The following is a 12,070-nucleotide window of genomic DNA, read 5'->3' as shown; positions in this document are numbered from 1 at the left end:
TTTAACCATTAAGGGGGCAGAAGGAGGGAAGACACAGGCTCAGTTCTGGTTCTATTCATTCATTCTCTTTAGCCTGTAAGGGAAACATCAAGTGTTTTAAGGCATTTACTTGTTTGCGGGTGGCTTGTGTACATGTGCGAGAACATTAACATGAAGGAGCTGATCTAAAGCGATAGATGTTGTTCTTCCATCTGAAACTCATTTCTGTGGCCTGTCCTATCCATGAAGAGGGCGAGCTCCGCATTCTGACCCTTGCCTCATTGGAGCCCTCCAAGCATCTTCCTGGGGTCCGCTGCCTGCCTCACCTCTCCGGCAGCCACAGCCAAGCTGTCATCTTCCCCTCAGAATGCCCCAAATCAAACAATACAAACCCTTTTGAAGACCCTGTCCATCTTAATAAACATTACTGAATGAAAAGCTGCCTCGGAACACGCAGGGCTCAGCTCAGACCTTGTCTGATCTCAGCTCTCCAAAAGCAGGTCACAAAATGACCCAACTGCCCACGGACGCCTCACTCCTCCCTTGCAAACAAGGTATCTGACACCTGCTCCACTGACCCCCCCGACTTCATGTTTCTCCAAAGCTGGTTTTGGTTTTGATGTGCCCAGCCTTTTCCTCCTAAAGTCTATCTTTACTACAGAAAATGGCTTTTTAATGTCCTTTGTGCCAGAGTTTATCTGTTAGAAAAGTAAAATATTTCAGGCAGCACCGTGAGTAACATTAAGAAAATACTGAGGATACTGCACCACAGATTCCAGTCAGAATAGCTTGCAAGAGACAGAAGTACATTTGCAAAAACAGCAATGTCTAACAAAAATAAAAATATCTTTTCCACCAGTGTTAACAAATGATGCATATTTCTTTTGTCAGCAAGCTGTATTTTTTCCTTTTAAACTTTTATAGCATTCAGAAAGATATCTTAAAACATAACTCAAGCTAGAATAAATGATGGGCCAAGGAAAATAGTGGCGAAGGCAATATGGTGACTTGAAACTCATCACGGATGATGACTGCCTGAATGCAGTATTTTAAAATTCAAGTGTTCCGTAATTATTGCAGATTTTTCACACTTCCAACAGCATACATTTTTAATGCTTGGTTTAAAAACGTTTATAACCACTAAAAGTGTTTAGTGGTTATATAGGAATCAGAAAAATGTAATTGAAGGTTATGGGATAAATTAATTTGCATCAAAGTAACTACAGATTTCCATAGAGTTTGTGTTGTCGGGTTTTTTCCTTCAACAAAGCTATTCCAAATTTGTGATAACATTAGTGAGAACAAAACCACACAAGTAGGAGGGAATAAAGGAAGGCCCGGGGTATGTCTTGCTGAGTTCACACAGCCTCTACAAATGCACTTACCAGTCATACAGTGTTCTCAATGGTGCCTACATTTGCTGAATTAATATTTCTCTTCCAAGGACATACACTTTGAAACAAAAATGGATTAAATGTGCTGCTTGAGTTTCCAGAGAGATATAACGGTTACATTAATAGTGACCATATTTAGGGGAAAACACCAAAAAAAGTTATTTTTATTTGTTGCTCTTAAGGAAACTTGGAGTCAAGATCAAAGGGCACTTTGATTTGTTTGAAAGTTGTAAATGATCCATTTCCAGATTTTATAAAGTTAGTGTGCAATCTGTGAGTACTTGTGCCATAATTGAGAAGGAAGGTTCTTTAGCTTCACGTGTCAATGCTGTAAACATGTAAATCTGGAAAATATTTTCCAAGCAGGCAGCCATGTGTAAAATTTACAGAACCTGTCATGAAAGAACTGCAGCTGCAGAAGTGCAAACTTCTCGCTGCATCTTGAAGAATCCAGATGGGGGGATGTGAGAGATTATTTTTTTTTCCATCATGGAGGGTTCCAGCTGGATTGAGTTGTTGGTGCCATCAACTTTTAAAGCAACACTTCACCCAGTAATGAAACACTGATTATCCAATCACAAACAACAGAACAGAGGAATCTCTTTAAAAATAAAATAGAAAAATCCTTAAGTTAATTACACCAGTATGTGAAAGACTGTGGGCTAATTTATGACCATTTTGCAACATGTCCAGATGTCACTGTGCTGAGACCACCAAAGTTATATTATGTGAAACAAAAAAATAAAAAGGAAGAACATCAATTCAAACAGCAGTCCAGACACGCTCTTGAAAGGCAGAGGAACAAAACCAAGATTTGAAAAGTATGTATTTATATTGTGTATATGCACATATATACATACACACAAACCCACTTAATCTCAAAATCACCCCCACCTTACAGTACCTCTGTGCAATCTTAGGTGGAATAAAGCTTTGACCACCTCTTCACCCAAGTCCTTTCATCACTGCAGAGAAATGGGAGAGTAGAGCCATGTTCTTCCCTTATAACCCTGCAGACTCAGTTGCTTGGCACCAGACCTCTGTTCACCCTCAGCCACCCCCAGCATGTTTGAAAGGACCAACACAGGTCACTGTAAGCATACACAAAGGAGAATAATTCTGGGACGGCTGAAAGAGTGATAAACACACCCCACCCATTTTCCTGCATACTACTTTCTCATCTATTCTTTTGTAGATCATCTTCTTTGAAGATGCCAGGAGATGCAGAGATCAACATGCAACAAAAATCTTTGTCAATGCTTTCAGCATCATTATACAACATTATCCACCAAAGCTCAGTGAAGTAGGAAGAGTTACGCAGAGAACCCAGTGATCAGTTTTCAAAAAGAAAAAAAAAAAAAAAAAAAAAGGTTGAGGTAAGCTATCACAGTCACACGGCTGCTTTCCATAAGTGAGAATGTAGTTGAAAAAACATTGAGCAGTCTTAAATAAAAGTCACTATTAAATCACCCACCTAAAAAGATACAATTGTCAAATTTAAATACATGACCTCCCTATAATGGTTCAGAAAAGTCTAGTCTTTTGGTTTAAAGTTCATCCCTTGACACTGAAGCCAATTCTGGGAGCTCATCTGTGCCAACCATCTTTTAAAATCTTCACAGAACTATGCGGTATTTGCTTTCCATTTATAGTTATATTAAAAACCTCTTAGGATATATTTAAAAATGACATGTATAAACTACCAGATGGCACAGAAAACAACGACAATTTTATGAATATAGAAACCAGTGCAACTATTTCTAACACCACTAATATGTAATATTTGTGATATGTAATATTCTGGTATAATATACACTATTTCAAAATGAAATCTGCACTTAAATGCCAATATTCTCTCCTTCTGGCTTCTCACTTTATGACACTAACATAGGATCTCATTCACCAAGCCAATTGAAATTTTAATAAAAGAAAGCTGGAGTTTCTAATAAACTCCTGCAGCGAGCGGATAATACTAAACATCTTTAGCAGCATGGTGTTTTTTATTATTATTTTAGCTGTATATTAATATGCTAGCATTTGTAAACTCTCTAGTGTCACTAGATTTATTTCAAAAGGCTTCTCTGCATTCTTCTTTTGTGAAAAGTATTTGTGACAATGAAATAATACTTTCAGTGGGTCTTTACTATATAGATGTCTAAACCAAAAAAAGAAGATACATAAGATACATCTTACCTTAAAAAGGAAAGTTTTGATATTATTTATTTGCCATTTGGGAAGACAGTATATTGAATTTTCTTGTTGAGGGTAAAATTACAGCAGCACGACTGGCAGCATTCACCATGTGAAGGTTTATTACAGATTCTGATACAGATAAACACACGTGCTTTTTCCTGCCTCAGTACAGCACCCACGACCAGGTGAAATGTGCATAGAATATGCTGCCCACACACTGGCCAAAACCTTCCACTGCTGCCATTTAGTTAGAGAAAGATTGCTTTAAATATTTTTCAGACCTCATCAGCATCACTCGCAGCCCTGCAAAGCGCCGTCCACCCACAGAGAGCCCTGGAAGGCATCAGAGCCCAGAGCCAAGCTTTCGCTTTCCACCCTGGCAACAAAGAGCTTTTCCCTACGGGACCCAAGCTACTGGTCTGCTTCATCTCCTCTCCTGTCCCCTAGGCTTCCAGGATTTTAATGCTGCTGGCATTAGTGGTTGCAAGAGACCCAATAAAGCCTTTGAAATCAATCCCAAAACGGCCCTTTGTCTTCAGCAGACATAGGGTAAGACATCTAGGAATCAAGTCCTCCTCTTTTGAGCCCAAGAATCTGTCTACAGTGTTTAATTCAAGCAGGTTGCCTCCAGTATTTGTGTGGCAAATCAATTAGCAGCATGTTTAACAACATATACATAAAACCTCGTACTAATTTTCATAGATATTAAATTTAGCTTTCAGTTGCTGAAAACACACGTGTGCAACTTTCTTATCTTGTTTCATGATAATAGCTGTGATTGTGAATGACAAAAAAAATTACTTATTTGATTCCTAAGCTGCCTGTACTCTACCATTAATTCATTATCTCTTTCATCTTATTAGTTTTGTTCTCAAACTGTACGGTGAGCAAACATTAATTTGAACAGTCATCTGCCCTTAAAACGCCAAAGTTTGTATTAGGTTTTGGCAACTTTAAAAAAAAAAAAAAAACCTGCATTCATTGGCTTGCAAATGAAATGTATTCACAGAAAAAAATTCCTCCCATAAGCTGTAGCAGCTCATCATTAACATTCAAGGAATGTGAACACAGGCTTCATAGAAAACCATTAAAATATAAGGCAGCTTTCAGCCTATTTTAAGAATTTCAGAGAAATTTTGCATTCTCTTTCCCATGATGCCGTGGTGATGTCAGGCTGCATTTCAAATAAAATGACAATGAAATCATTTCAATTCCATGCAATGTGCAAAAAAAAGTCAATTTTTCTCTTGGCAAACCGAAGTCTAAAGTAATTAAGCACTGCTGTGTGGGTGGCAGCTTCTTCCTCTGAAGTCAGCCTGAGATAATTACCATATTAAAGTCAAAACATCATGTGCTGCGCTGATAGATAGATGGATGGAGAGATTGGGCATCTATTAAATGATCCATTTTGTTATGCTCCCTGGGAAGTGTGCCATTGATGCCAATTAAAAATATATATTCCAAGTGAGTATTTCTAAGTGACAAAACTTCTCTTCAGTAAATTGAATTTATTATTTACTGATCGTGAAGTACTTAAAGACATAAAAAATCTGGATAGGTAAGAACCTAGGAGGAGAATTATATACTTTACAAAGTTTACAAACCCCTCATTACCCAATCGCCACATTCACATAATGTGCTCTGCAACACCATTTTTAGCTGATACCAAGCTATTTCCCTTTTCCCATAAAGCCCTTAACTAAGGTGGAAGTACGATACAGTAGATAAAACAAACACCATCTAAGACTTCTGAATTTACAAATGTTCTACTGTAAAAAAACAAAAAAGGTCTTTCTCAATTTTAATAAGAAGATATCCCTCAGTTTGTATTCATAATTAAATGTCTTCAAGTCTATGTTTTTGGTGTCAGAAAAGTAAATGGACCAAAACTTACCCATACCAGCAATGATTAATTGGTGCTATTTGTAAGATGTATCACAGCAGGGCTTAGCGTGATGAAAACACCCAAAAAATTCCATATGTAACTAGTATTAACATGTATTACCAACACTGTCTTCGGTGCGTACTACTGCCACTCCAACAGTAAAATGTTTCCGCTATTAGGATGTGAAGAAAATGATTCCACTAAAATCTAAAGGGAGCACTCGTTTTTATACATCAGATTCAGATTTCATTTGCAGTGATTTCAGAGCACGGCCACTTGCATTAACACCGATTTAGCCTGATATCGGAACACATTTATGTCATGCTTTAACAACAAAGGGCTAAAGGCAAGAAGGCTCAGAAGCACTACAAAAAGAGCCGAATCTCCATTCTACCTACTCTGCAGGTTATGTTTGATCTCATTTAAATGCTTTGAATGAGATTTACTCTTCACTGTTGCTATGATAAAGGTCACAGAACTATATCTATGTCTCTTTAAAATTAAGTATAGGAATTTCTGAGGCTCAGAAGAAGGGCTTTTTCATATTGACCAAACATAAATTAAAAGAATGTCATATGAAAATACACATGTGCCAAGATTAAAATGCTAATGGGTTTTCTCAGCAAGAAATCTAAACAATCAATATTTTATCCTTAATATTAGATTCAGATCTTGCTCTGAAGCACCTTGCTCAAGATACGCAGATTCCAGAGAGGCCAGCATTTGAGTAAGCCCCGTATTTGTGTTACTGTCTACAGAAAACTCTGACAGACAATCTTAAGACCTTTCTGTTTAACAGATTTAAGCTAAAATCCTGGGCTGAGTGAAGCTTTAAAATTATCCTGAGGAAAGTTTAAGAACCTGCAGGGGCTCAGCCTCACAGCAACTGCAATCCAAATATATGATTTGTAACAGCAGAATTTATTCAGTTTGTATTGTATTTTCAATAAACAATTTTCAATAACAGATTAGTTAAATTTTTCATTTATAGTATAAAATATATAACTTTCAGTATACTAACATGCATACAGCTTTGCTACCTCTTATGAGGTATTTAGCACAATGGCACAGAGCTATAAGAATCAGAAAATCTACATGTTCAAAAAAAAAAAAAAAAAAGGAAAAAATGGTCCTGCGAAAGAATATAAGTAGGGGAAAAAAAAAAATGAGTGGGAGTCTCCTTGCCATCTCCTTATTCAAGGTCAATGGAGTTACAGCAGATAACTGATCATGAAGCAATTACTTTAGTCTAATGAAAACGAATTCTAACAAATTCAAATCCTTCCAAAATTAATGTTAAATACTAGCACTAGTAAACGAAAGATTTATAAATAAATAAAAAAGGATGAAAAATTAATGATGAACTGACTTTAAAAATTTGTACTTAAAAATAACCTATGTAAAGCCTGTTTTAAATGTCTCCCCATTTTGAAGTTTTTTCAAGGTTCATTTTTCACTTTTGAGGATTTTTTTCAAGCTTTCCTTTGTAACCTAGAAATTTTCCTTACAATTAATGAAATTTGAAATTCTTTAATACTAATATGAACTCAAGGGGTGACATTTTGAAAAACAAAGTGATTGCATGAGGCAAGCAATCAGGCAACAGAAGTGCATTTTATGTTGAAAAATCAACCTTTAATTTAAAAGGTGATTATTGCCGGTAGCTTCCCACACACACTCCCCCCCCCACCCCAGTCATGTTTGACAGCCAATTTGCTTTTTTGGTTCCCCAGTGCTGCTGCTCAGCTGCTGTTTAAGAAAATGTAGAATGTTTAAATCCTTTACAAGTTATATGTTTTCTTCTTACTTAAATTGGATTTTTTTATGGTAGTTTAAGACACTTTCATTAGTTTACGGATTTTGTTTCAGGCATATCCAAATGCATAAATGTAAATAATCTTTGGTAATTAAAATATAGAATTCGTACAAAAATGCAAGTTTAATTGATCTCCGTTCCTCTCACCTTCCTCTCAAATTTTATCCACAAACATAATGCTCGATTTTAAAAATAAATAAATAAATAAATAAATAAACCAAGAAGCAGTTCTCAATCCCCAAGAACATCCCTCCTCCCATCAAATGTAACAAACAGCATTTGATTATAAATTTTAAGGAGAAATCCACTGACGATGACATCTTAGCATACCTACTCTTCAACATGAAGTCACCTTCCACAGGAAGTAAAACCATTTACACACTTGTAGGAATTCTTCCAATTCCTACTAAATCTTTATTCAATTTTTGTCATTGCACCTGCATTACTTATTGACCCCTCCCGTAGACAGGTTTTCCAATTTAACACAGACAGACAAGGAACTTGTCAGGGGCCAGTCTGCTGGCAGAATTTTTTGAAGTGTTTTGAAAACTGAAGCTCACAGGTCTGACTTTCCCCTCACCAAAATTTGGCACCACAAGCAAAGCCATTTTTGACTTGTGCCATCATCAGGCACACTGTTACTATTCTTTTTATTAGAACATCACACTCAGCCTCAGACTTTGGTTCTCTGCAGACACAATGGTCTTGACCTCAGAGCTCTGGAAAAAAATCCTGTAATGTACTATAAATGCAAGTGTGGACATTGCCCAGTTCTTTTCAAAAGAACGCTACCTTGTCTCTAAGAGAGCTTGAACCAGGATTTCACATCCCCTCTACTTGCCTCTCAGCTGATCAGGAAGCAACTGAGGCTAACACCACAACTGAGGTGGTGGGAGACCTGCCTGTGAGTGCACAGCCCACCCCGCATCCCAGGTACAGAGAATGGACGAGGTGAAAGCCAGGTTTGCAAAGCCTTCCTGATGCAGTGTACGGTGAAGCCAGAGACCTGAATAGTTCTAAATCAGAGAACTGCTCACTCTCTTGAGCAGGTTCTTTCACATATTTTTATTTCCTCAATAAAAACAGCTACTCATCAATTATTTGATGTGATATATTCCTATAGGTTATTACAACAGGCATAATACATATTCACTATATGTCATCATAGTAACTAATATGAAAAGCTTTACAGTGTCTGCAAACTTAGTGTTCCTACAGCATTCTGCCAATGAAATTTCTTTTTCAAAATGCAGAAACACTTTCAATTTATAGAGAAGGACACCAAGGCTCAAAGAAATAGGATAATTTGTCAACTGTTGCAAAAGAAAAGTCAGCACGTGAAGTAGGCAGACAACAGAGGTGTCCTAAATACCAACCTCCACAACCTTTTCCAACCTTAGGTCACAGTTCCTTCCTGCATTTATCTACCTGAATACCCTCAACAGTCACACCAGTGAACTGGACATCACAGCAGATCTGAGGATCTCTTCCCCCCCTGCCCCCACTTCATGTTGCAGAGCATATAAATGTGTGACTTCCTCGGCTGCCAGAGGCACAATTCTATTTTATTGTGTCTTACAAAGTCCAACACCTTTCTGCAGAAGACAACTTCACAAAGCAGAGCATTTTCCAAAAACACAGGGATTAATTTAAATCATGGGAGTGGAAATTCAGGACGACTAACAGGTTACCAGGTACTCACTTGCCTCTAGCACATCCTCTCAGCCATTTCTCATCAGTTGTTCAACACTGAAAAGCGAAGCAACAGATGTTGCCTGTCTGAGCTAAAGACTGAAGGAATTCTGCAAACTGAAGCAGACCAAGAGAGTAATCCACATTGCAAGAAAAACTGAGAACTTCAGATGAATGTACTCTTTCAATAATCAGCACTGTCAGTTAGTAGTCCTATTTATAATAGCAACTCTACAGGTGCTCATGAGTGTTACTTTGTTATGTTACTTGTGATCATATTTCACTGTTACCCATAAATCTGTCAAAACGAAGAAGGCAATTAGGAATTTCCACATGAACAGGCAAGGTTTCTCCTTCCCACACAAATGGCACAAGTAAACACCTTAACCCGTGTGCCTGGTGGGGATTAGGCACCGAAACCTCCTCCTGCCTAGTGCTGCCAAGTTTTGTGCTGTTCCATGTGTAACACTTTTATGCCAATTATTAAATGAACTGATTTGCAGTTACAAATAATTTGCATTTTAACTAGGAACTTGAGTTTACAGACTACATAGAAAGAGATGTACAAAAAAAAAAAAAAAAACACCAAACCAGAAGGAAGGAGCATATGCGTATTACAGAAAATCTAAGGACAGGAGGTAGCTGGAAGGAAAATGTCTTGGGGGGAAGCTGAGGTACAGCTGAAGGTCTCTCACCATCATTGTTCCCCTCTTGAATGAAGTCCCTGTTTGTCCTTGGTGTCAGCAGCTGGTCCTTCTCCACTTGTAACTTTCAGGGGAGCAGCAAGAGGAAGAGCAGAGAGAGGAGGCCATATGGCTTCCAGCACATCAAGCATCAGTGAGCTCCCAATGGCAAGCTGCAGTGATGGCAAAATGGCCAGCTCATGGTTTCTCTGCCATGGAGACAAAATGCAATTTTCTGGCAGCTCAGTTGCAGGGAACACAAAGTGATTTTTCTGCTATTGATAAATACATATATATATATATATATGAAAATGTATGTAAATTCTTAAAACCTGGGGGCCTGGAGGGTGGAAGGCAAGATGCTTCAAAGCAGTAAGAGGCCAGGTACAGAGGAATAAACAGCAAAATGTTGTGCTGCATCCATTTTCCAGATATTTTTGAAAATTGCTGCTATCAAATAGAAATGCACAGCCAGGTAGAATGTATAGTTTCATCCAGCTTTAGAAAGCTTCAGATTACTTCAGTCTTAATTTTCCATTCAAAAAATTGTTTTAATAGTTAAAAAGAACCAGACTCCATACATTTCTATTTATTACAATTTGCAGTGTGCAAAATTCTCAATTAATAAAGCATTTTACTTTGATGACTATAGTTCAGTTTGTTCCTTGTCACAAGCAGAGTAAGTGCTCAGAAATGTTTAGAAGTACTGTATCTTTTATACAGTACAAGGCACAATGTTTGTATTCTTGAAGACAGAGTGACATCTAAAGGGATTTTGAAATACTCAAATCTTGCACATTGAATCCAAACTGACAAAGTCAAGGACACGTCATATTTTTGAAAACTGATGAGTTTTCAGGTTTGCTGTGGTTGATTGTCCCAAGTAACCATGAAAAGAGGATCAAATTCCAATTTTAATGACATGCCTCAGGGTGCCCTGAGGACAACTGCCATTTTTATCTTAGATTCTGCAGGTCCTCAGTGAACAATAGGGGAAAATCAGCTTTGAATGGATTCCTTGCAGTGTTGTCAAAAGTAATCCAACTGCTCTAAATATCTATATCCTAAAATATTTTCTTACAGCAGCTTTTTTTAACCTGAAGCATTAACAGAGCAGAATATTTAAATGGCATTTTTAGCCACCAATTCTCCAAACAGATCTCATGTTACCTAACCGATAGGTATAACTGCAGTCTTTCAAAACTGGAATCTCTCTCTCTGATACAAGCACACACAAAGAAAAATCAAAATACGGTACATCTAATAGCTAGATTTGGGATCCAGGGTGGTATTTGCATGCATACAGATACTCTACCATATGTTAGAAATATTCTTTAAATTATACCATTCCAGAGACACTCCTGAATATAAAATCCAATTGGGGGGGGCGGGGGGGGGGGTCAGGATCTAAAAAAGGTTATAATATCAAAGACAACAGTACAGCAGAAATGTGCAACACGCATGTGGTAATGATGAGTTAGGTACCTTTTACAATGGACCTTTATTTCATTCTCCTGTTAAGTATCTTCCTGAACTCACTGACAGGGAAAAAAAATCCTACATTAAAAACATATTTTCCCCTCTTGGGCTGAAATCATAGTAAACCCCTGTGAATTTGTTTCTAGGGATTGGGGTGGGGGGTGGAGGGGGGGCACTATCTTTAACTGTCTACTCCTTAGAAGTAGAACGTCTTCTGATGCAGTTTTATTTATTTATGAAAAAAAATCATGAACAGTTGTCAGGATGCTATATCGCATTTACAGTCACAATGCCCCAATGAACTACTTAAATGTGGCTCAGCAGAAAAGCGCTGGCAAGCTGAGTTAACTCTTTCCAGCTAAAAAGACAACATATCTCAGCTTTGAAGACTTATTTACTAGAGGAGAGAAAAACAGGCACTTCATCAGCAAAGTAATACTCATAGCAAACCCATGGTAAGAAAAGAACATGGAAAACGGCTCTGAAAAGCTGTTCAGATGAATATTTACTGTGTATCAGTTGTAGGAAAGTGGTGTCTTCTACCTTAAGGTAATATTTACTCATCCAACTGATTTTGGGTTTTGGTTTTTGCTGTGTTTTGTTTCTTTTTTTTAATAAAAGAGAATCAGTCCTACTAAACTTTACCGAAGCTACAATATCCTCTTTTCAAGTCAGAGGTAGTTGGCAGAGCTAATGTAAAACAAAAGGTGGGACCTGAGGCACTCAGACAATAAATAATGACAGACCCTTTCAGCAAGTCTTAATCAAGGAGATTAAAGCAACGTGTAACTCTAGATGCATGTTAATAAAACAAGTGGTGAAAAATAATAAATGGAACATACAGAAAGATACCTATCTCTATGCTTCAATTAGTCTTTGTGAACACTATCTTTTTTCTCCCTCCCCTAGCACTTTCAAACATATTGTAACTGTCTTAATTTTTTGATGA

The sequence above is a fragment of the Larus michahellis genome, chromosome 8 (genome assembly GCF_964199755.1).
Source record: "Larus michahellis chromosome 8, bLarMic1.1, whole genome shotgun sequence".
Taxonomy (NCBI): Eukaryota; Metazoa; Chordata; class Aves; order Charadriiformes; family Laridae; genus Larus; species Larus michahellis.
The sequence above is the reverse complement of the archived record's forward strand: the minus strand, read 5'-3'. Positions refer to the sequence as shown.